Source organism: Ostrinia nubilalis, chromosome 18 (assembly GCF_963855985.1).
Source record: "Ostrinia nubilalis chromosome 18, ilOstNubi1.1, whole genome shotgun sequence".
NCBI lineage: Eukaryota > Metazoa > Arthropoda > Insecta > Lepidoptera > Crambidae > Ostrinia > Ostrinia nubilalis.
This window is the reverse complement of record NC_087105.1, coordinates 8,382,614-8,388,613: the sequence shown is the minus strand read 5'-3', so window position 1 is coordinate 8,388,613 and position 6,000 is coordinate 8,382,614. Positions and strand designations below refer to the sequence as shown.

At 33.6% G+C, this 6,000-nt stretch overlaps 1 protein-coding gene across 2 annotated transcripts in view; it reads left to right on the top strand.

The window, feature by feature from the left end:
• The first annotated feature begins 490 nt into the window (after positions 1-490).
• LOC135080694 (hemicentin-2-like) overlaps positions 491-6,000 on the top strand; it is a 153,883-nt gene continuing 148,373 nt past the window's right edge. For both annotated transcript variants that reach the window (XM_063975407.1, XM_063975408.1), the window contains exon 1: positions 491-717. The gene's annotated coding sequence lies outside the window, so the exon portion shown is untranslated. The remainder of the gene's footprint in view (positions 718-6,000) is intronic.

Genomic DNA, 6,000 nt, shown 5'->3' with positions numbered 1-6,000 from the left:
GTGTTTAATATGTTAGTTATCTAAACATAATTAAATCATAAGCTCGATTATTTTGCTTATTTAGGTATTTTAGGTTGATAACTTTTTGTAAAAACATTTTGGAAAGTTTCTAGTTACTAATCTAAGGGTGGGTTTGCACCATCTTACTTTAGCTTTGACAAACGTCAAAAATCTGTCAAACTCCATAAAAAACGCACCGGTTATCGTTAAATTTACTGTCAAAGTTAAGTGGTGCAACTCAGCCTAAATAAGTCTATTTTCTCTCTAGGATTTCGTCTTCTATAGCGTGATGAAAACTCATTTCACATTTTCCGTGGTAACCTATACAATACTTCTTGAAACTGAAATAAAAAGTCGAAGGAGTCATATCCATTTCATTCCTACGCTCGCGCTCGAAAAGCTTACCTGACGGAGAGAGAAGGCTGCCGAAGCGATACAAGCCACCCCTAAGCGAAGGTAAGGGCGCCGCCACGCCAGTATTCCGCGCGCCGCGCGATGGCACGCTCGCTTGTCAAACATAATTGTTTTAACGCGATCACCTTTCGGTCCACGTGATAATATTACGAATAAAACTTTCAAATTAACTGTAATAATGTACAGTAATCGCGTGCTTGTGTATGAACTGTAGTGATGGACTGTTGTAATGCGGCGAAAACGTAGTAATTTTGCTGTTTTGGCCGACAAAATAGTTTAATGGCACACAACTGTACAATAAAGGTTTGTTTATGGATTTTAAATAATAGTATTGACTTATAATTTGTTTAATAAAGCATTGTTAGTAGTAGATAATTTGGAATTATTAAAAGTTGCCACTTTTTAAATTAGTTTAAGCATTTAATACGTTAATTTTCTTAATGAAAGAAATTAGTTAAATCAAAATTATCATAATTTTCAAATCCGCCGCGTTCTTCGTTAAATTAAAACACAATTTATGATTCTAACATTACATGAAGATCCTCATCATAATTACACTAATCAAGTCTTAATTTGAGTTGTATTAGGATTGAATTTCATATAAAAATCACGAGGAAAAATGACTTGATCCTTAACTTTTCGCTTCATTAGCAAAGTAGAATCACGGTTAATACGTTTTCGTGGCAGAATTATAATTATAAGAGTTGTCAAACATTATTTTAATACTTGTACAGAGATTAATATTAGGGATGTTATGGATATGTAGTTTCGGTTACCGATGCGGTTACGGATATAGGAATAATATTATACCGGTTTCGGTTACGGTTACGGATATCTGTGCTTTAGAATGCAATTTGCAATAGCTGTCCAACACGGTTCATTCATGGCCGCACACTTTACATCGAATAAAAAAATAAAAATTGCTACTATGTAGATGGCATTATAAAGGTAAATCAGGCTGATATGCCTTAACATCATAATGCTATACAAAAAACAATTTAATCTGCCTACATCCGAAACTATCCGAAACTTTTGAATCGGTTACGGTTACTATTTTGGATATTATTATTATTATTTCTTTATTCATTTTTATTTCTTATTTTTATTTTTTTCTTTTTACAATGTAATTAATCAAAAAAATAAAAATACATTATAAAAACAAAAGTCTTAAAAATAGTTAACCCGCTGGCAGCGGAGCAGGGCCCAAGCTACCGGTGGTCATTATTATTTATTATTACATTATTTAGCCATTACATCTTTGATTTAAATAGTGCCTTAAATCCTCTTGAGGTTTATATATTTTTTATTTCGGATATCCGAAAGTTTCGGTTACGGTTACGGATATCCATAACATCCCTGATTAATATGGCATCTTAAGGAGTTTTAATAAGTGTGATTTTGCAATGACTCTACCATAAGTAAGTAGGTTGATATTCCGGAAACTGTATCTACAAGGTAGACAAGTCAGGCAAAACAATATTGTTATCAGTAAGAAGAATTTTCCAAGACAGCAAAAAGGGATATCCAGTTGTCAAGGGTCGGCAGTTTAGTTGTAATAATCTATTTTGTTGTTTCTACGGAAAAACCTTATTGTTATTTTTGGATGATGAATGTTATCTTTTCGTTTACTTTTAAAAAATATCTACCATACAGTAGCAAGTCCACCCATATGGTGGACAGACGACCTTTTAAATATACTCAACATCAAATAAACCGCACCTTCCGCGACGCGAACTTTAACGATTTTCTTCTGACACAATCATGGTGCCCCAACAATATTGGTGTTATTTGAAAGCCCAATAAATATCCTTAAAGAAAAACACATTTAATTTCTTAATACATGATTAACATATACCATAAATGTGACTTGAAAAAATACCTCAATTTGGGCCCACCTACTATGGGATCAATTAGACCAATTTTTATGGTTATAAAACCAAATAATGATCTCACGCGTCCTCTTTACCAGATGGATAGCGATTAATCCTAATTTAACAGTTTTATAGCCATAAAAGTTTGGCTTTAGCGTAACTACCAATTTTTTGAAGAAGTGACTGTGGATCCTTCTAAAGACACATTTTTGGGGTAAAAACCTTTCCTTTAATGAAATGAAGGTTAGAATTAGGCTTTTAAATGGTGCCAATATTGGTGGGAAGTGGGGATGCATACGTTTGAAAATGCTTGTCGCGGGAGGTGTGATTTATTTGATGTCGAGTGTATAACAGGAAGGTCCTGGATGCAGGTCGCTATCAACCGGCCTATCTGAAAATCATTAAGGAGGCCTATGATCAGCAGTGGACGTGCTGTGGCTGAAATGATGATGATGATGATGACATCGAAAGTTATTAAGATTACGGCATTTAGAGTTTGCATTAAGTTTTACGTACTTTGAGACGTTATGTAAAAATAGGTACTATGTCTAATCGCAATATAAAATACGGAGATGTATTTCTTTTACGTTTACTTATGTTTTTTGAATAATAATTTTGCCTGATATCACTGACTCCTATAACCTACTGGATGTTTGCTTAATATATCTAGTAGGGAATTAAATCCAGGTCTAGTTAGATTTTAATCAATGGACTATAAATAAGAAAAAGCTAATAAAAAACATGATGAATAATGTAGTACCTATTGGATATCGTGAAAACTTGTAAAATTACATTAGATATTTTAACTTGACATGGGTTTTCACTTTACATGCAAAATATTTAAGAGGCAATCCTTGGGGGAGGCCTTTGTCCAGCAGTGGACGTCATTCGGTTGAAACGAACGAATAAACGATGTATGAGGATTTGTGAACAAGTATTATTAACGGTTTAAAACGTGTTTCTTATAAAAATATAAAATATCGGGCTCATGTTTAATGATTTCATTTAGGTTGCTATTTTGAGTAAAATATTTAATTTAACCTCACAATTATTAAATTATTTTTTGTCAATTTTGGGAATTAATAATTTCGCATTGTAATAATCATGAAGGGCTCGTTCTTAGAGCTTTGTTTAATCTGTGCAATTAATTTGCAAAAGTAAAGATGCTTCAAGGTCAGAGTGGATTCGTTTATTCAATTTGGACCCTTACAAGCTCTTAGAGCAGATGACGCTTCAACCAAAGCTGATTTAGAACAGCCAGGACACAGAACATAGAAACCTCTTTCTATGTTCTGTGAGCCAGATAGGTGCAAGTCAATGAGAATACCAAAGCGCAGCTAAGATAGCATGAAAAGCAGTTTACAGGTCGCTGCTGACACTCTGCTATTGTGAGAGCTATTTTAACGGGACTGTTAGTAATTTGTGCAAAAACGAATTGCTAATATTATAATTCTATATAAAAAAAATAACATGTCTAAATTATAATATCAAGAAAAGATTAAATCTCTTACTCCCAAATAATATTGCAATTATATTTAACTCGGAGATAATGCTTTAAGTTAGATAAGCAACACGCCAAAAACATGTAATCGTAATAAAACTACCAACGCTACATTATTATCTTTAAACACATTAACATGGCGATACCAGTGTGCTCCAAATATGCACTGTAAAAGCCTTTACATTCAACAAAAAATATACCTAATTGACGCCCTGTAGTCTTCACGAAATCATGACAGATAAACACCATGACAGTATGTATTTTAATATACATTTCTGCGTTCCATTGGTAAATTAAAAAATTGGAATAGTGTCAACTAAACTGGCCTTGCCGTTCTATTTGTGATGTGCCCCAACTAGGTTTGGGGAAGCCTTGAACTCCTTTCACGCCATTTAGCGGTGGCAAGGGTGTTTTTCTCTACTAGTTTCCTTAAAAGAAAACTTGTGTTTTCTTCATCGTTACTAATGTTTGTCGAGCCCTTTGTACCTCGTCTGTACTCACAGTCAATTTATTCCGTGTAATTTGAATTTGTGTGTGTGTTAGCAAGGAATATAAAGAGAAATATATAAGATCTTTAAGGCATATTTACTTAGCAAAATAACTATGTATTTCTTTTAGTCTGGTGCGTAAGGTTTGGTACTATACTTAGGGCTGATTTTTCAATCGTCAGATATCTTTTAACAGAAGAATAAACTTGTTATTTTGACACATTTCCCATACTGAAACTGTCAATGTGCCAAATTATTCAACTAAGGGCCGATTTTTCAATCGTTAGATAACTTTTAACTAAAGAATAAGTTTGGCTCATTGACAGTTTTAGTATGGGAAATATGTCAAAATGACAAGGTTATTCTTCAGTTAAAAGTTATCCAACGATTGAAAAATCAGCCCTAAAAGAAAATTATATTATTTAAAAGATATCTGACGATTGAAAAATCAGCCCTTACAAAATTCAATTCTATACGCTACTACTCGTACAATAACTACAGAAATATCATACGTTTCAAAACTTGCATGTGCTCATTTGTATGTACAGTCGATAGCACGTCAGGCTTCACAGTTTTGTTGAAAAATAGCATCTATTACATAATTACTAAGGGCACCACATATTATTATCTAAACCTTCAAGTGCCGCGCCCGTACATATTTTGTCTTATTTATTGACGTGTTCGCATTATTTATGTATCTTGTATTTAATTTCGTTCTTAAAAATACTTTATTTTACAAAGAAAGCCTAACCCACTGTCGTTTATATCATGAATACGATTAAATCAAAAACTTCATCAAGCAAGATTGTTATACTTTATGACGTAATAAAGAAAATTGTCGGCGACCTAACAGAGCCGCTAATTTATACCGAGCGTACAATACAACGTTAAAGCTAAATATTAGAATCTTATGTACTTGCAATAAGTACTATTTTGCGACAAAACATAACTTTGCTGTACTGTACAGAATAGCCTGTCGCGCCTAAGTACACCGTTTATTAGAAAAGGCCTTTTAGTTTTTAATGAACTTAAATTTTAACAAGAACAGCGGACACCGAAAATGTTTTCTGCCCCATATTATATGGTTGAGAGGACTTACTTGATATTTTATGGGAGGCCGAATTTTATGGTGGTCCATAGTGAAGTATGTATTAAAATAGTTTATAGCTCCATCTACCTCTATCGAAATATGTTTAGGAATGGTAACCTAAGAATAATTACTGTGTCATCTAAATCCTACTAATCTATACTAATACTTATTATAAATGCGAAAGTAACTCTGTATGTCTGTCTTGCTTTCACGCCTAAACCACTGAACCGATTTTGATGGAATTTGGCATAGAGATAGTTTGAGTCCCGGGAAAGGACATAGGATAGTTTTATCCCGGTTTTTGAAACAGGGACGCGCGCTGTAAAGTTTTTCTGACAAAATTCCACGCGGGCGAAGCCGCGGGCAGAAAGCTAGTATTATAAATGGGAAAGTTAGTAAGGATCACCATCATCATCATCATTTCAGCCATATGACGTCCACTACTGAACATAGGCCTTAAGGATATTGATAAAACTTTACAGTATTGTGGTTAAAAGCTAGTCTTAAAGATCAGAGGTGAGAGTGCTTTTTAAAAGTAATGTACGGCACCAGCAGATATCGATTTATTACATAACCGACACCAATAATTCCACAAATCAAATTAATGTAATAAAGAAATATGCCTATGCCAGAAAT